Here is a 20460-nt window from a genome sequence, read left to right on the forward strand (position 1 = left end):
TAAATCAACAAATTCAATGTCCATTTTACAGATGGAAAAACTGAGGCACTGCTGCTCAGAGAAGGTAAGTGCCTGCAGAACTTGTAGGTCAAAGTTAGACTTTGAATGTAGGTCTCTTGATTTTCTTAGCTGCACTCTGGGAATGTAGCATAGTGGTTTCTATAGTTTGGGCTGCAGGTGTATAAGGTACATATAATTACATAGGATCACTATAAGGTAGAGTCTATTCCACAGTAGGTATAGTATAGTATAGTATAGTATAGTATAGTATAGTATAGTATAGTATAGTATTCATAGTTCTTATCATATATCAAATGCTGTTGTAAGAATGCTGCATATGTTGCACAGTTGATCTTCAGTTTGAACACCTTGTTATGGGTTGAGTCAAGGGCCCTCAGAAAGATATGTTTCAATCCTAACCAGTGAATGTGACCTCATTTGGAAATAGGGCTATTGCCATGTAATTAGTTAAAATGGTGTCACACTGAAGTGGAGTGAGGCCTAATCCAATAAAGTTGGTGTTCTTATGAAAAAAAGAGAAGAGACAAAGAGGCAGACAGACACACAGAGAAGAATGTGATGCAATGACAGAGGCACAGGCTGGAGTCAGGCTGCCACAAACCAATGAACACTGATGTTCCCAGACACCAAAACCAAGAAGGATGACACTTCCTCTGGAACCTTAGGAAGAATCCTGACCCTGCCCAGCACCTCGATTAGAACTTCTGGACTCTAGAACGGTTAGATGATAAAGACTTGCTGTTTTAAGCCACACATTTCTTAACATTTCACAAAATAATTTCACATGATCATTTCTTATAGTAGCCCTGGGAAGCTAATTGAAACCCAAAGTGGCAGATATAATTATAATTTACATTTTAGAGTTGAGGAAAAGAGACAGAGAGGGCAAGTAAATTATACAAGGTTACACAACAGGTGAGTGGCTGAGACACAACTCTAGAGCCTCTAATTTAAGATTTAGTTTTTAACTACTCTGTAGATCAGACCTACTTCTAAATAATAGGAGAATGAACAAAGCCTATGAACTTGTTCACCTTAAAGTTCAATTCTTCTTCCAGAATGACAAAAGTCCCTCGGAAGACAAACACTGCCTTTGTCACTTGCATCTTGCTAGATAGCAAATGGGAACTCTGGTACGCAGTGGTTAGTTGCTTGACTGCTAACCAAAACTTCACCAGTTTGAATCCACTAGCTTCTCCATAGGAGAAAGATGAGAAAATCTGATTCTGTAAAGATTTACAGCCTTGGAAACCGTATGGGGCAGTTCTACTATATCCTGTAAGGTCAGTGTGAGTTGGAATAGAGTTGGCAACACACAAAAACAACAGATTCCAGGTTTTGACTTACACACAGCCAAGAGAGGTACTCTTCATGTTCCCTTCTCTATTGCAGTGTTGTTAAGTTAGGTTGCATTCTGGGTATGAATTGTGTCCCTGAATTCACCAAATGCATGGCCTGAGCCATGGCCTTGTGGTAAGCACTGGTGTAGGTACGAGAGTGGGATGAGTTCTTGAGTCCTCAACAATGTGGATCTCACAGAGACCCTTTCCTCAAGAACCTCTTAGGAAGAGGTCTTAGAGAGCTAAGGCAGGTACACAGACAACTATACCATATGCTAGAAACAGACCTCCAAGAAATATACTGGTTGTGATGGTTAATATTAGCTGTCAACTTGGCTAGACTATGATTCACTGTTGTTTGACCAAACACTAATCTAATTTCTATCGTGGAATGTTGTTATTGTTTTGTACCATCAAGTCAGGACCGACCCATATTCAATTAGCTCAATTTGCCTTGAGTTGAGCAGATAGATAACTTTTTATAGTGCAATGTAATTGCTTCTCATACTATAATGCAATTTAATGTCATCATCTTCCTTAATGCAGACTAGTCCATTTAAATGCAATGTAATGTAACTAATCAATCAGTTGAGGTCTTACCAGCACAGAGAAGACCTTAAACCTAATCTCTGAGTTATAAAAGGTCAGAGTAGACACACACATACTCCACACACATACTCCACACATAGATGGAAAGACAGATGGCATATAAGAACTTTCTATAAGCAAAGAAATGTACATTATCACCTCTAATATTCACAGGCAAATCATGCAATAAGTACCATCTTTTTCTTTATTTTATACAAGAAATGATATGGAAGCCAGGAAGGCAAAGTAGCTCACTGAAGTTACAAAGCTAGTAAGGAAGGAGACTGGGACTTGAACTCATAATTGTTGGGTCTGCTCTGCCGTTTTCCTGCATTTGAGATCTTTGGAAACTTGACCTCCATAAAGTAGGGACCTCCAGAGAGCTGTTCAATACAGCTTTCACTTGGAAACCACACAGAAGTGAAATTACAGCATAAGAAAGAGGCCAACAACTACCCACTGGCTTAGGAAACCTGGAATTCAGCACCTACTACAGGAAGCTAAGAAGCTTGTGTGCTAATGACACTTTGTTCCTAACAGTTTCTAGGGACTAAAGAGTGCTCATTGCAGCAAAGCAAACATGCTTAAGGTGCAGATAATCTGCAGCGCTCTAGTTACACATATATATGCATCGATCAGCAAAAAAAGACTGTCCATTTCTAAACAGTTCCTAACATCTTGTAACTCTATTGTAAATAATTCAATTATAAATCTGCCTGTGGAATCTCAGTCCTACAGAGCTGCTACTTCTCTTCTCCTTTTTCTCATCCCTCTCTCCTCTCTCTGCTCTTCCATTTTTTTTTCTCCTTGCTTTCCATCTTTCCTCAGCTGTGTCCATTGCATTGTTAGCTGTTCAGGAACTTTTCAAAGGTTCCAACAACATTCAAAGGGAATATTTAATATTCTGGGTTTCAGAACTGACTCTATAAATCAATTAAGTGGCTTAGGGCTTCCATGAGCTCTGGTGGCACAGTTCACAGGGAATTACACTGCTAGCCCAGTCATGGCCCATCTCTAGTGGTTCAAATCCACTAGCAGCTATTTGGGGAAAATATAAGCAATCTCTTTCTGTACAATTGAAAGTGTTTGACAACCTAGTGGAGATCAACTGTACGTCACTTCTAACTCAATGACAAAATGAGTTTTTCAGGATCCCCATATCTCAAGGGAGTTTGTCTTAGAAGTAGCGTAAACAGGGAACTCTTTAGAGACAAGAATGGTGAAGTGGTACCTCATACTTTTGGCATCTTGTCAGGAGGAACCAGTTACTGGTATAAAAATCATGCTGGGAAAATTGAAAGGTCAAGGAAAGAAAGCAAGACTCTCAGTGAGAAAAATTGACTTAATGACTGGACACCGACCTTGAGTGTATCAGAGATGGTGAAGATGGCACAGAATAGGGCAAGTCCCAGACCTGTCTGTCATTCATAGGGTCGCTATGACTCGTTGTTGAATCACTGGCACCTGACAACAACAACAACAAAGCAGGAAAATTTGATGACCATCAAAGAACTTGTTGTGCTTCTTTTTTGTGTCTTGCTGACTTAAAAAGAGAAAAGTGGTCAAAGCCTTAAGTTTGTCAGACACGGGATGAGGCCCCGAGCTGACTCGTCCCAGACTCCAGCATTCCCACAGAGGACCGGCTTGTCTTGAGACCCAGCTTCTCCACCTGGCTGACACCTGCAGGCTGGTGTTTCTCTCCACTTGCCGAATCTGCTAGCAGTGCTAGGAGCAGCAGCCGAGGAGGAAGCAGCACCTGCCCCCTCCCTCCACCACCTGGGCACCTGCAGCCCTCAGCAGCAACTCCCTTCCAACCCCACCAGCCCTTCATCAGGGCTGGGGCTGATGAAATCTGGGAGCTATTTTGAAATTTCCTTTTTTAAAAAAAGAGTCCAAACTGATTAGTTGATAATTACATGTTGGAACATCTGCTCTGATTTGTTTTATTCTTTCTATTTTGGAAATTTGGAATACACTGAAGTTTTTGCCTTCTGGAATTGCCGGCCTGGCTCGTGGAGTACAAGCAGCCCTCCTGCTTGGCGGCACCTGGCTCGGCCCACGGCCCAGCTCCCGGGAAAATGCATAGCTCTCTTGCCTGAAATAACAGTACTTTGGCCCCCTCATCCCCAAACTCCTATGCTGGCCGTTATGAACTCCTACTCCATTGTGATCCTTACAAGCTCTCATTTACCCCACCTGTCTCTGAAGAAACAATCTGGGGGTCTAGGATGAGATGCAGAACCAGCAGAGGCAGCAGCCAGGTTGGGATGTGGTTTGCAAAACCTCAGCGTCTTAAGTTTATACGGACCTTTTCTAGTTACTTGGCATGCTTCTAGGTCAGAGTGCCTGGATGCTTCCTCCTGCCATGGCAGAGGTCATGGCTACCCTGCCCAGCCAAGGCTTGTGAGTTTGGAGAGGCCCGGGTTTGCTCAGGTATGTTCATGACAGAACACTGGCATCTAAAGCCTTCACATCTCCCAACTCCAAGTGGTTGCCATTCGTGAGTGACTGTGCAGAGCCTGGAGGTATTGCTGACAGGTCCTCAGCAGGGCTGAGAACTTGCATGCGTGTCGTCATCTAGTCGTCCAATTAGCACTGCTGGAGTGCTTTTGCAGTACTAGGGGCTGGTGTGTGGGGAGGTGGAAGGGACCGCAACGTAAGTCAGAGACAGACTCCCTCTCAAGAGGCCCACGCTGCTGCCCAGGCCGTTCTATTTTCTGCAGCCAGAATGATCTATTGAAATTTAAAGCACAAATATGACTGTGTCACTCACTTATTCAAAACCTCTTCAAAGGCTCCCCATTGCCTTTAAGATAAGATCCAAAGGAAAGTCCTGAAACCAGCACCCCAGGCTCACCTAGAGCTGAGTGCAGATAGCCTGGGTAGTTCCACACCTCCTCATCCTCCATCCCACCCACTGCACATTCTGTGGCCCAGTCGTGGGGCATGATTGACACTTCTCTGTACCTCTTCTGCTCTTTCTTGCCCCTCTTGGCTTTGAAAGTCATCCTTTTTGTCTAGATTATCTCTTTGCCTCAATAACTCCAACTTGTCTTCAGGTCTCATGCTAGATGAGGATTTCTCCACCATCCTTCCCTGATTTCCCCAAACCTGCAAGAGCTTACCTGCCCCACCTACATGCTTCCATAGAGTCCTGAGCATCCTCCTGTGGTGTGAACCCTACTTCATCCACACTGCCAGCTTACTCATCTAGCCTTTTGTTGGGGAGCCTGTCGAGTTGGCCTACTGAGACCAGGCAGCATGCCCTGTTTATGGTGCTACTGCAGGCAACTAGTGAACTGCAGGCATGTGGTTATCCTCTGTAAGCAACTGTCAGATAAGTTTTTAAATGATCGAGTAAATTAATAAGCAGATGAGCAAGTGCTGAGTTTGTTAAGGAGATGACATTTCACAAAGAATATTGCACAGTGGTGTGTCTAACAGAGAGGATGGGTCATGCTATGTGCACGAATAATCACAGTCTATAAAAGTTAGAGAGTTAGTCTTTGCTTCTCCTATATTTCTACCAAGGGTCAACAAAGTCACTCTGCTCTATGAAGTTCTCATTCAGGAGTCTCATGCCGAGTGCCACTCTTTCTCTACGATTCTGCGATTGTTAAGTCAGGAAGAAGAGGACTCCGTGAATTGTGGGCTGGCTCTGAAAGGTTCCCCGGTGAAATGACATAACTTCTGTACTTATTTTACTGACCAAAGTAAGTCACACGGTCACATATCATTTAAAATGCATCAGGGATATAAGATCTAACTATGGGTTGGGAAGAATAACTGGAAATATTTGGTGAACAGTACTAATGTCTTTCAGAGGAAATCTGGGAAAAGATTCTTATGGATATATAGTTAGATTTGGTTTATTAAAATTACTTATGAGATAAACTTTTAATTGTAATTTGATGGAAGTTCATAGGGTAAATTAGTTTTCCAGTCAATAATGGGTGTACATTCTACTTTGTGACATGGATTATAATCTCCATATTGTGACAGTACTCTTCCATTTCTGTCTTGTTTTCTATTTCCATTCACCCTTCTTTCCTAGTCCTTGCCTGTCTACTGAGCTTTATCCCTGGACAGACTGTGCCCTTTTGACCTTGTGTGGTTGATTGCTATAAGGACCATGTTCCTCACTGGTGTTACTGAACACTTTGTAGGCAAGTATTTGACCGGAAGTTCAATTATGGGAGCTATTTCAGCTCCAGTCTTGCAGGGTTTCCAAAGACCATAGTCTGTGGGGTTTCACCAGTTTCTATCAGATGACTTATCCTGGTCTTTGCTATTTCAGTTTTATTCCGCACTTTTCTCCCACTCTGGCAGCATCATGGTCCCTTTTTCTCATCATTAGCAGTGGTAACAGGCACCATCTAGTTCTTTTGGCTTCACTGTGGTGAAGACAGATGTTCATGTGATCCAGTAGTCCTTGTACAAATAATCCCTCAGTTTCTTCACTTTTCTTTGTTTTCAGTGTGGAAAACCTTAGATGGTTGGTTGCTTGAAAGATTTTAAGATCTTAGTCATTACTCACCAAAATGGGATGTACAACATTGTCTTTATAGATGATGTTATGCTGATTGACCTTGATGTCCTCCAAGACTATGTGCAGCAAGATTTAAAGAAGAAGCTGACATTTCTGAATTTCTGTCTATGGTTATGGAAAAGTTGACAACAATTGATGATGATGTTTGCACAACATGATTGATGGAATTCGTGTCACTAAATTGTATACAAGAAAAATGTCAAGTAGGCAGAAGCATTATATACATTTTTCCAAAAAAATTAAAAAAATAAAAGAAGTAATATTTGAGTTGGGCTTTGAAAGATGAACAAAGTTTGGGGCCTTGAAGGATTTATGTGTGCAGGTCAGTTTGAAGAGTTGTGATTCTACATGCCGGTAAGATCCGGCTTTCTTCATTTCCATTTTACCCCTGTAGCTGGGGAATTTCATTATTTAGGGAAATAAGACAGGGTCCTGTGTCTCAGGGAGTTTGTGGTATAGTGGGAAAGACAAATCCTGATATATATATAAAGATATACATCAAACATGCATGTGTGATATTTACACAATAAAAAGAAGAGAGAAATTATTTCCTTTGAGATCCTTGTATTTCATGGAGGTGGGCAGGGTCTCAAGAGGGCAATCTACCCAGGAGGAATCACACGTGAGGAGAGAATCTAAGTCGGGGACTCAACCTGGACAAGGCCATGGAACTAGGCATTTGGAAGGAAAAATGGAAGAAATAACCTTCAGGCATGTCAGAATTCTGACACTCCAGGACAACGGTAGGAGTAGGGGGCCTCCTTAATACTGGACACTTTTAGAAATGGTAAGAATTAGCAGAGTAGTAGCATCTTTGTCTTCTGTAGAACCCTTCTGAGGATCAATCCACAGTCAAGGTCAATGACCTTTGGAAGGTCTCAGGCAGGTGTATCCTGATCTTCATCTTGCAAATGTTCTCAGCGTGACGGAAATGTATGAGCTGCTATTCTTCAGCTTACGCACAAGCACAAGATGTGACCCTCTGACTTACCCACAGATGTGCACTCTCCATGACCATATCCTAGTTCTCAAATAGAAGCAGACACATGTTAGAAGAGTGGAGACCCCGGACTCAGAAACCAAGACTGATACATGGTCTGGTCTCTACAGAGAGGTCCCTCAGACCCACTGGACTCAGGTACAATTTTCTGGGGTGCAGGGAAGGGTAGGGATAGTCCCTACTGCCCAGTCCTTCCTGAGTCTACCTCCTACCATCACCTCATTCTTTGTGACTTAGTTATTATTTTAGATCAGTCTAGTCTCAAGGCAATATATCCACATGGACCATTGTGTGTGTGGGACAATGATGAGGAGTACGGCAATGATTCTTATTAGGTTTTGTTTTGTTGGATTTTGTATTGTTTTGCTTTTCACCCAAATTGCTGTTGCTGAGGACTTATTTCCTGGAGCCAAAGTTTCCAGCTTCTCACTCACTTCACACTTTGACTCATTTATTTTTCCTATTTCCCCAAAGGCCTCTTGACACTTTGAAAAGTGTTTTACTTAGATAGAATCCTGCTCTCTTACCTTGTGTTTCTTCCATTTTCCCTTACACGTTTTTTATTAATAAGTCATAAAAAAAACCCACCCCACATTGTTTCCAGGCAAACATCACTCATTGAGTAATAAAAACTGGGGCAGAGAACAGAGTGGTGCAGACACGCCAAGGCTGGGGGGACAAGGCAGACTGTTTCTTAGTCTCTCAGTGCCAGTGAGATCTTTGCCCAAAGCATGCCACACACGGGTATGAGAGAAACAATAAACAAGGAGTGAGTGCTGTCCACCGTGGCTTCATGGGACCACCAGGACCTTGTCAACACTGCTCAGAGTCTAGTCATTTGGGAGACACGGCCAGCCTTTGAGTTCTTGCAACACTTCCCTTTGTGGATCAAATCTTAAACCCCTAAACATCTGTTCCAGAAAGGAGTGTTTAGAGCATCTGCCTGAGTTTTTATAGATGAGGAAACTGAGGCTCAGGACTTAAACCTATGAGTCCTAAGTGTGGTCAGGGTCAGATCTCAAAATCCTAGGAGCTGAGCCGGAAGTGAAAATGAGAGATGCTAATTGCAAACCATCATTGTATAATGGAGAGCAGTGCCTTGCAAAGATCTTATTTCCTATTATACCAGGCAATGAACGACTACCCTCAGGCTCCAGCCTTTTGGCTGTTGTTTTGTTGTTAGCTGCTGTGGAGTTAACCCTCGACTCATAGTGACCCCGAGCACAACAGAAAATACTGCCCAGCCCTGAGTCATCCTGATGGTCAGCTGTGGATCAGAACTGGATCCAAGTCCAGGGCTTTTCAATACAGACTTTCATTTTCTTTGAGGCACCAAACAATGACCACTGAGCTCCTACTTAGTTCTCTCTCTCTTTTTTCTTTTTACTCTCCCTGTGATGATCACAGCTACCATGGAGCTCCTGTCACCTGTCACCATGCACTCTGAGGGCCCTAGGCCCTCAACTCCTTTTCTCCTCAACTCCTAATTCAGATGGCCACCTAATTAACTGGGCATTTACATTTCTAACTCAATGACTCAGAGATGTCTCGATTTCTTTATTTCATCTGCTGAACCAAGTTAACTTTTGCTTATTGTTTGCCTTCAAGTCCATTCTGACTGGTGCTGACCCCATGTATACAGAGTAGAACTGCTCCATAGAGCTGTCAAAGCTGTGATCTTTCAGAAAACATCATCCTGTTTGTCTGTTGAGGTGTCTTGAGATGGATTTGAACCTCTCATCTTTTGTGTAGTGTCCAGTGCTCGGTCATTAGGACCTACCAAGGAACTGAACTATACATTCTCGGGCTCCTCTTTGCTGTCATTGTTTCTAATGAGAATCTAGGCATTTGTCTACATGCACGGCTTTTAAACCATTGATAAGGTTTTGAGCATGTTCTTGCACTAAAACAAAACAGCCCAAATTCACTGCCATCAAGTTGGTGCCAGCTCATAGCAAACCCTCCATCAGACTGTGAGAATGTCTCGTTTCTCATATGGAGCAGCTGATGGATTCAAACCACTGACATTTTGAGTAACAGCCTGAGACATTATTCATTAAATATCAGAGTTCCTTCTCTTGTACTAAAGCACACACACAAAACCCCCCCAAAACCAAACCTCAAACTCGTTGTGGTAGAGTTGGAAGTGATTTATCACTGACCTTCCAGTGGGTTTTCAGAGGCTGTAAATTGCACAAGATGAGGCTGTCCATCTTACTCCCTTGGAGCAGTTGATGGGTTCGAATCATTAGAGAGGCACGATCTTTGGATTAGCAGTGCAACCCCTTACCCGCTAGGCCATCAGACCAGAACGTGCTGAACTTGAACAATCTTGTCTGCTTTGGGATGACAACTAGATCTATTCTGGTTAATACTATGCTGGGAGAGCACATGGATATTTCCTGCAGTAATGGACCCTCACTAATTGCTCTGAGTTGGAACCCACGCACAGCTGATCCTCCAGTGGGATTTCAGAGATTATAAGTCACAAAGTAGGAAACTCCCCATATTTCTTCTGCAACTAGTAGATTTGACTCACCTGTCTTACAGCACAGCTCCCTGCCCAGTAGGCCACCAGAGCTCTCTCTTGCACTAATGTAAGGCTAAGTGAGAACCAGAAGCACCTGTTTCTACTTACCTGCAAATATGACTTTAAGGAATAAATCTTATTTGTAACCTAGGGACTACCTATGTATACAGTAGCCCATGTACTAATGTAAGCATTTCTACATGTACAATTCAGTGACCCTGGAGACATTCTTGAGTCACGCAGCCTTTCTCACTCTCTGTTTCTGAGTTGTTCCTCTTCTGTTAATATCTCATTACTCCTTATGATTCCTATCTAATCTTTTGAGTTCCTATCATCACTTTGATCCCACAGAGATAGATCTTAAAAGAGCATAATGCTCAAGGCAGACTTTTCTTTTTCTCACCAGCTAGACGATTTGGTTTTTAAGAAGAGTTCAGGGGCTGTTTTTGGTTTAAGATTGAAAGATCACTCAGGGCAGTTGTTTCAAGAGTTCAGCCAGCTTCTTTGGCCCCAGAAAGCTTAGAGTCCATCAGAAACTAAAATTCTGTTCTCCAGACTTCTTTTAACCACTCTTATTTCCTCAACAACCACATTCTACATGGAATTCTCTCTCAAAGCTTCACTTTGACCTCTGCACCCTTTGCCTACTCTGCAATCTAAGCCACAACATGGCTCGGCTAGCATCCTAGTTTCTCTGCTTCCAGACTCCATCTTCCCCAAACCCTCTTTCAAACTCTATCGAAGGGATTCTCCAAAAACTCAAAACTAGATCATGCTCTTCCTCTAGGTAAAAACTGTATGACCTCCCCAAGGCAGATAGAGCTCTGAGGAAAGTGGCTGGGGGAGCTGAAAAACACCCCCATTAAAAGCCCTGGTCATGAGCTCTCAGTTAGTGCTTGATGAGTTCATTCATGATAAAAATAGTAAAGGTCCCCATGGTGGAATGAAAAGAATGTAAGACTTGGAAATAGTTCCTAGCCCTACTGTTTACTGTTGTATCACCAACTCAAAAGCAGGTGGTTCAAATCCACCAGCTGTTCCTCTGGAGAAAGATGGGCAATCTCCTCCTGTGCAATTGACAGCCTCTGAAAACCTGCTAGAGGACCAGCTGAGGAAGTTCCAACCTAACAGCAGTGGTAAGTGAATTCAGGCAAGCCACTAAGTCACTCTGCTGTTTTTAGAGTCCTGTCATGGTTTAAGGGAACTCTTGTGGCCTAGTAATAAAGAGTTGCTCTGCCAACCCAAACACAGGTAGTTCCGATCTGCCAACATCTTCACCGGAGAAAGATAAGGCAGTGCCTCCTGTGTTTGATTTACAGTCTCTGAAACATTTCTGAGACCCCACTGGAGGGTCAACCAAGAGTAGTTCCAACTAGACGGCAGTGAGTAGAGTGGTTAATGCTGTGTCACTTAATTCCACTGCATTGCCATGAAAAATGAGTTCGAGAATGATTACAAAAGAGTTGTTTAAATTATAAAGCAACATGCAAAGACAGACTACTGATACGTCATTGTTGTGGCTAGGTCAGGCTATTAGTGGTTCTGTGGCAGGATTATTGCCTTCCATACAGGGGACTTGGGTTTTGTTTCTAGGCAACACACCTCATGTGCAGCCACATCTGTCTGTCTGTGGAGGCTTGAGTCTTTCAATGAGAGTGAGCATCTTCAGCAGAGCTTCCCATCCAGTAAGGACTAGGAAAAAAGTCTGGTGAACTACTTAAAACTGGATCCTAACAGTTTGATGTTCAATCAATCATGAGGCAGAAGCATGGGCACCATTTTCTTTCATTGTACGTGAGATAGAGACTGAAGCAATGACAGCCTGCTACAGCATGGCAATTTAGATGCAGCCTAAGCCACTCATTGCCTGGTACAAAGGAGTAGTGTGATCCCGGGCAAGTCACTTTCCCACTCTGGGCCTGAGGTGTTCCATCTACACAGTGACAGTTTTGGGCGAAAGTAGCTCATTTTCTTTACAGTGCTAACTCCCTAGGTTTTCCATTCCAATCTAATCTAATCTAATCTAATCTAATCTAATCTAATCTAATCTGTATCTTATCTTAGGGCTCTGTGTGTCCCAAGGAGGTTTGCTTATTAGTTTTTTCTGTCTGCTGTCAAGAGCTGTTCCCTGAGTTGGTCTCTGGATTGAGTCTCACTACCCAGGCTTCTGCTTTCATCTGCTAATAAAAAAACCAGAAGCACAGATTTAAATCGGCTTCCTTCCTTCTTCCCACCACATATTATGCAAGTTTTGATGAACCAACCTAGGTGGTTAACTTTTCTTAAATATAAGATGGGGGGAAAATATAATTAAGGAGCACTTGGACCTCATTATGAAAAAAAAGCCTTAATTATCCCCAAGGCTGGCTCTGGTACACAGTCATCAAAGGGCTCAGCAGCCCCAGATCAAAGCCTGGAGCTGGGTGCTGTGGCCAACTCCTCGCCTGTTTCCAAAGCAGTTGTGTTCAAAGGAACAAAAGCTTTGAGTCCACAGCCTGGAAAAACTCCAGGATCTTCTAGGCTGGTTCCCTAGGGCTCCCCCACTCACCTCCCGGGAACAGAATACTAAACTTCAGCAGGGAAGATCCTCTTGGGAATGGGGGTTTCTCCCTTCTCTAAGAAAGACTGAAGCCTAAAATATTTAAGATGAATAATGGAAATAAAGGCAGTAGTTTGCCCTGCAGATTCTAAATTGGGGCTATACAGTCAAAATAAATGCATAACACAAGTAAGTCATACTGACAAACAGAATGCCTGTGAAAATGAAAATGACAACCATTATTTGTGACCATTGGGTTATGTATGATGATGGTGGCTACTTCCTGTTCAAGCATCTTCTGTGACTCTCCTTGTTGACAGAATCACATCTAGATCTTCATATTGGTATTAAAAGACCCTTCCCGGTTTGCAGTTTATTCTTCACAGATATACTTATTTTCTGAAGCTTTGAATTCCAGACAAAACACTTGTTTCACATTCTCTACCCACTTCTTTGTGATTTTAGAATTTCTTACCTTATTTATACTTCCTTTTCCTGTGAAGCCACTTCTTTCAATCTTTTTCTTTTTCTATCAGTCAAAGTCTTCTCTATCTCCAACAATTTGTCTGTGTGTGTGCGTGCTTGCTTCTCTCAATAAATAGCATTCATTTCTTCAATACACTTTTTTTAAAAAGGGAAATATTCTATTATAGATTGGGCCCTGTTTCAAAGGTCTTCAGATACAAAGATGAGAGAGAATTTTCCCTTTGTGGAGAAGTTCATATTCCAGTTCAGGAGGTGAATATCTATTCAAATCACTACAACATAGTATGAAAAGTTGGAAACAGAAGTGGCATCCACGTCTGAGATGGCTTGCCTCCGGAAACTTTATGTACGAACAGGGCTCAGGCCTTTCGTTCATAGGGCCGCTATGAGTTGGCTACGACTCGACGTCACCTAACAACAACAACAACAGTATGAAAAAGATGATTGTGATGTCCAGTTAGATCATAAGCAGAACATGAAATTTTCTAGTTTTTGTTGGGGGATGTCACCAAGTTGGCTATGACTCATAGTGACCTCATCAAAAACAGATTGGAACCTTGCCTTATCCTGAACCATCAAGATCTTCACATGTTCAAGCCCATTGCCATCCATCTTGTTGAGGGTCTCATTTAATTTTCTAGTAATCATACTTTAAAAAGACAAAAAAGAGAGAGCAAAGTTAATTTTTTTCCGTTTGTTAAATTAATTTTAATGAAAGTTTACAGAGACTTAGGGTTTCCAGTCATTCATTGTTAAACTTTTCTCCCTACCTATTCCCTCCCCCCCCAATTCACTCTTTTCCTTGAAAAGAAAATGAAAAACTCTTTCATTGTTATGCAGTCCCTCCCCCAAAATCCACTCCACTATACAGCCTTCATTCTGGACTTCTGTAATGACAAGAATACCTATTAATATATCCCTTTTAAACAGTTCTTTCCCTCATCTGTTTCAATGCAATATACATCATTCCTCCCTTCCTTTTCTGTCTTCCCTCAAACCCGAGGTCAGTCCCATTTTACAACAGTGGGCCTATGCAATATTTGTCCTTTTGTGACTGAGATATTTTACTCAGCTTAGTGTCCTCCAGGGCCATCCATTTTGCATAATATTTTATGTGTTCTTTGTTTTTCAATGCAGCATAGTATTCCATTGTGTAAATATACCAGAGCTTCTCTATCCATTTGTTTGTTGATGGGCACTTGGGCTGTTTCCAGCTAAAAGAGCAAAGTAAATTTTAATAACATTTTACCTAAGTCAATAAAGCCAAAATATTGTCATTTTACCATGTGGCACTAGACATATTCTAAGTACATAAGGACCTGTGTGTGGCTAATGGCTACTGTATTGGCCTATGCAGAGAAAACAAACTTAATCCTACCGTTGTTGAGTTGATTCCAACTCATGGCGACCCTTCATTAGTTTTCAGCAGATGTAAATTTTATCAGGAGAATACTGCCTCATCTTTCTCTCATGGAGGAACTGGTGGCCTCCAACTTCTAAACTTTTGGTTTCTAGACCAGTACTTAGTCTACTATGTCACAGATATTTGTTGTGTGCCATCAAGTCAGAACCAACTCATAGCTGACTCAGAGGCAATAAATCACACTGGTGGAGATTACCCATCATTCTCCTGCAGAACAGCTGGTGGATTCAAACCTCCTGCCTTCGGGTTGAGACCACTAAATCTTCCTTATACAGATATAGCCAGAATATATATAAAAGTGAAGAAATTGCAGAGAAGGAAGCAACATACTTAGCACAGGAGATCAAGAAGGCTTTACAGGGTTTTGATGGACGAATAGTATCTATATGTCAAGAAATGAAGAGCTACTTTCCATACAAAGTGGTAGTTGTGTTGATAGCAGAGTTAGCCAGGAAAGACATAAAGGGAGAAAGAGCATTATGGGTTCAGGAGGCATAAGAAACATAAAGTGGTGCAAGATATTACCATATGTGTGATAGAGTAGGACAGAGCTTCATTGGGTTTTCAAAGGCTCCCTTTTCAGAAGTAGATTACCAACCCTTTATTCTGAGGTGCATAGTGAGCAATGAAAAGATGAGCTTGGATTCTGATCTAGGCTCTGGATGATTCTAATCAGTCAACAGTAGTAAGTAACTAACCTCAGTTTTCCTATCAGAAAAAAATTAGAGCAGATGATGCAGACACTATTTTCTAAGACTGTCATTCATTCAGCCCACAATTCAATTCCAGAACAATATGAAGGAATTTCATAAAAGCAAAAAATAATAGTTTCACAGACCTTTTTAACTGTCAATATAACTTGCATTTATTCCTTTCTTTTAATAATCTTTTTTATCAAGACCTAAGACCTAAGATCCAGGATCCCTGGAGTAAACCACTGTATTCTCAATTCTCCACAAAGGAGATCACTGTCTATCCCTTCACTCTCAATACACAAGAAATATACATGTATATTTCAAGTAATATTTGGTGCTACCATAATCTAGGAGAGACCAGAAAGGATCTTCCTCTACAACCTTCACAGAGAGCATGGCCTTGGAAACATCTCAATATTAGATTGATAGCTTGCAAAAGTGTTAGACAACACATTTCTATTGTTTAACAATCCATCCATTATCTGTGGTGCTTTGTTATGACAGCCATAAGAAATTATAAACATGGCCAGGTCTTCTTTCTAAGCTGGTCATTCTCATATCAATGCTGAGAACAAATATGGAGAAGACAATGTAAAGCCAAGATCTTTTATCAAAGAAGTCATTGATAAGCTATAGATGAGATGATAGGGATCTGTACCAGGATGGTGTTAATGGAGAGAGAGAGGAAATGGTAGGTGAATTCGGAATGATTTAGCAACTGATTGTGTCAAGATTAGGTTGTCACCTTGATATTGTTGCCTTTACCTTATAAATCTCCAACCATTGCCATCAAGTTGAATCTGATTCTTGTTGTTGGGAGGTGGCCTTGAGTCAACTCTTAGCAACTCATTGTAACCCTATGAATAATGGATGGGAACTTTTCCCTATCCTGTGCCATCCTCATCATTTCTGATGTAGTGGAGCCCATTGTTACAGTCACTGAGTCCATCTTTCTTGTTGAGGATAGAGTCTTCTTCTCTCTAACCATCCAGCTTTCCATCAAAATGTCTTTTCCAAGAATAGTCCCTCCTGACAAAATGCCCACAGTTTGTGAGATGAAGTTTTACCATCCTTGCCTCTAAAGAGCACTCTGGTTTCACTTTCTCCAAGACATATTTGTTTGTTCTTTTGGCAGATATTCAGTTGTTGTTAAGTGCTGTCGAGTCGAAGATGATTCATAGTGACCCTGTGAATGAAAGACCTGAACACTGGTATAACTTTCGCCATTTCTCCAAGTTCATAGTTTCTGGAGGCAAGCTATTTTGGAAGTGCATGCCACTCCTGCTCCCCAGCTTGTTTTAATCGGGGAGTTCCACCAAACACTGTCTACTATGGGTAACCATTATCACATTTGACACATCAGTGTCACAGTGTTCAGCATCATAACAACCACGAGTTCTTCTTTAACAACACAACTCAAAGGCATTTATTCTTCTTCTGTTATCCTTATTCATTGCCTAACTCTCAGACACACAGGAAATCATTTAAAAGACCATGGCTTGAATCAGGTGCAATTTAGTTTTTAAATTGACATTGCTCATCATCACCTTGGAAAGGTCTTTGACATCAGATTTTCCCAAAGCAATACATCTTCTGATTTCTTGACTGCTGGTACCCAGGGGTGTTGATTGTAGATCCAAACAGGATGAAATTGTTGAAAGCATCAGTCTTTTTCTCCAATTATCATGATGGTGCTTATCAGCCAAATGGTTAGGATTTTTGTCTTTTTGATGTTGAGATGTAATCCGTATTGAAAGCTGCGATCTTTGACGTTTTGCAGCAAGCCTTTCAAGTCCCCCTCACTTTCAGCCAGCAAGGTTGTGGTGTCTGTAGGCTGCTGATGAGTCTTCCTCCTATCCTGATGCCACATTCTTCTTCATCAAGTCCAGCTTCTCAAATTATTTACTCAGCACACAAATTAACTAGGTATGGAGAAGGGAGGTACCCACTGCTATCAGGCTGAGTCTGACTCATAGCAATCCTATAAGATGGAGCAGAATGACCACTGGACACCAATATGGTGTCCAAGACTGTAAATATTTACATAAGCAGACCGACCCACCTTTTTCCCATCATGTGACTGGTAGCTTTGAAATATCAAACTTTACTTAGCAGCCGTATGTTTTACCACTGTGCCACCAGGCCTTCTTTGGCTTGGGTATTGATTAAGGGAGATGGTGAACACAAAAGGAAGATTGAGTTTGAGAAGAATAATTACATTATGAAATAGGTAAATCTTCATAGGAAGATATTCTGGATACATTTAGATATCTGGAACTTGGGTTAATGACCTTGACTGAAGAAACAAGACAGGATTGAACAGCAGCAAATAAGAGTCCCTGTAAACCGAATGCAGGGACAGTTACCCAGAACAGCCTACCATGACTTAGGCAGTGAGTTGGGAAGGGATGTAGAGTAATACCTTAGAGGACTTTATATCATCATGCCAGAATGGTGTTGAACATGACACCAATGGGCAACAAGAAGATGGACAGTTAGAGAAGGAAAGTGACATCTAATAGAAAGGCAACAATCCGATAAATTTAGTAATCTGGTATAGAAAGCTTACAAACTGTTCAAGGAGAGCAATTCAAGTCTCGGACCATGTGCAAGAAATAATGTAAACCTAAAGAAAGACATAGTGGCCAAAAGATGCTTTCTAGAAAAGAATTAACAAGGAAACAGGTTTTCATACCCCTTTTCATCATAGAACTTCTTATAATCACATCTTTCATACTCACGCCATAGTGTTTCTGACTCTCAGTAACCATCTTTTGGATGTCTGAGGTTGTAAACCTTAATGTAAAGAGACCATTCAGCAGAAGCAGCAGGTAGATTCAAACCACTGACTGTTTGGTTAGTAGTGCCATGTGCCACAAGCTATCCCACTTCATCTTTTTTTTTTATATAAATTGTTTCTGTGCGGCTGACTCAGAACCACCTCATAGCTGACGTTTCAGCAGCAGGTTTTCGGAGGCAGTAAACCTCATAGGAAGAAATTGTCTACCTTTATCCCACAGAGCGGCTGGGGAATTTGAGCCTCATGCCTTTGAGTTGTCAGTGCAAATCCTTACTATTAACAAGCCACTAGAGCTCCCTAATCACAGCTTTAGAAGGTCAACTTTAAAATAAATAGAGGGGCTTTGATAGAAGTTAGTCTCAAGTCTTGAAATTAGGAGCTGGATCCTAGCTTTCCTCTCCTTGGAAAACCTCTGAAACACACACACAAACACACACCTTCCCATCACCACAGCCACCACCACCACAAGAAAAACAGATACAAACAAGCAAAATGCCTCCACCACTGCCATGGAATCAGCTCTGACTGACAAGCAACCTCATACTTTTCAGGACAGAACTATCCAGGATTCTCAGTGGTTGAGTTTTCATAAGCAGATTGTCAGACCTTTCTTGTGAAGCACTTGTAGATGGATTTACACCTCTAACCTTTTGGTTAACAAGTTGAGTATGTTAATCATTTGCATTATTCAGGTACTATCCTGAAACAGGAGCTCTGGTGGCCTAGTGGTAAGAAGCTGCACTTTAATCCCAAAGGCACTTGATTCAAATCTACTAGTTGCTCTGCAGGAGAAAGATGGGCAATCTCTTTCCATGTGATTAACTGCCTTTGAAAACCCATTGGAGGGTCAGCTATCTGTCGGTTCTGACTGGAATGGTGCCCAACAACAACAAGAGGCCTGAAACACAGAAACATAGGAGACCACCTGTTTCTAACTAGTTTATGACGTGGGTGTGTTGCTTTATCTCATGTCTGGGCATGAGAGGTGAGGGGATGGGACAAAATGATCTCCGTGGCCCCTCTCTGGCTAATATTCTGTGTGCAGGTAGAGGGCATAAACATTGCTAAAGATAGGTCACCAGTCTGTTCCTCCAGTGCCATTTATCCCTCTGCCCACCTGCTATCACAGCTTTAGAAAAAGCTCTGCACTTTAAAGTACTGCCCTTAACACCTTATTACCCCGAACAATAGCGTTTTTACCAGCCAGGTCATATTTTGTCTTCCTGGCGCAATGACTATATTTTCTAAGAAAACAAGCTGCTTCAAAACACACTGCCCTCTGCCAAGCAGAGGAGGGCCACATTATCTGGTGGTGGGCCCAGGCATTTAAGAGGAAATTATTTTCTTTCATCTGTCCAAGTAAATCTTTCCCCAACACTTGTAAAGCTGATTGCTGCCAATTTCCAGCTGGAGAAACACAGCCATTTAGAGGGGGGAACGTTAGTAACTAGAAGATACTTAACAGCATTTAAAACGAGGGTTTGGCTTTCTTTTTTCTCCCTACCCCCGACTCCAAGTTTTGAATATTTTCTTCTTTTTCTATGTTCCACTAGCACTTCTGTTTGGAAGGAAGGAAAATGAATACCTGTGTATGTTGTAAGTGTATATGCATTTAGTACATTTATATATAGTGAACATGTTAGACATGTGTGAATATACACATAGATATGTAACATAGGTCTGTGTCTGATAGGTTGTTGTTAGGTGCCATGAAGCCAACTGCAACTCATAACAACTTGATCAACAATAAATCTGAGCCTTGCCCTATTGAGACACTTTACACCATCACTGATGTGTTTGAGCCCATTGTCACAGTCACTGTGTCAGTCCATCTTGCTGAAGGTCCTCCTCCCTTTCTTTGACCCTCCACCTGTCCCAGCATGATGCCTTTTTCCAAGGGCTGGCATGCACAAACATATATAGTATGCCTGCATTATGTACATGCAACTTTTGCATACGAGGGAAATAAAGGACTCACACAACTCACTACCTTTGAGCCCATTTCCCTTCATCACTGTCCAGACATGAAAGGCTGCAAAGCGGTGCATGCTAAGCTCCCATCCAGCCTCTATGCGGATTCTCCATATGGAATGCACCAGGCACCACCACTTTTACCTCTCTCAACTCAGGGAGAGAAAGGGGAGGGGAAGAAGAAATAAAACACTTCCTCCGTGTAGCTGCAGGAATCTGAGGACTAAGAGCAAATAATGATTTCCTCCTCTGCTTTTTAAGTAAATACTATTGCACAATGAGCTACTGGGCAGGACAGGTGCAAAATAATAGACTCTTTTCCCTGGTCTCCCTAGCCCCCACAGGGCCACAGCTAACTGCATCAGGTACTCAATTTTCTTTTGTTATTTAAAAATATGTTTGTGGATTCCTGGGGGTCGGGGGTGGAGGAGGCGAGGCTTGTTCCAAAATCACCAAGAGGACACCTTAATTTGTGTTTTTGCTTTATTAATGGAAAGCTACCTGTAGGCCGCAAGATT

Source organism: Elephantulus edwardii, unplaced genomic scaffold, assembly GCF_000299155.1.
Source record: "Elephantulus edwardii isolate Elephantulus edwardi_28Jun2011 unplaced genomic scaffold, EleEdw1.0 scaffold00093, whole genome shotgun sequence".
Lineage (NCBI taxonomy): Eukaryota > Metazoa > Chordata > Mammalia > Macroscelidea > Macroscelididae > Elephantulus > Elephantulus edwardii.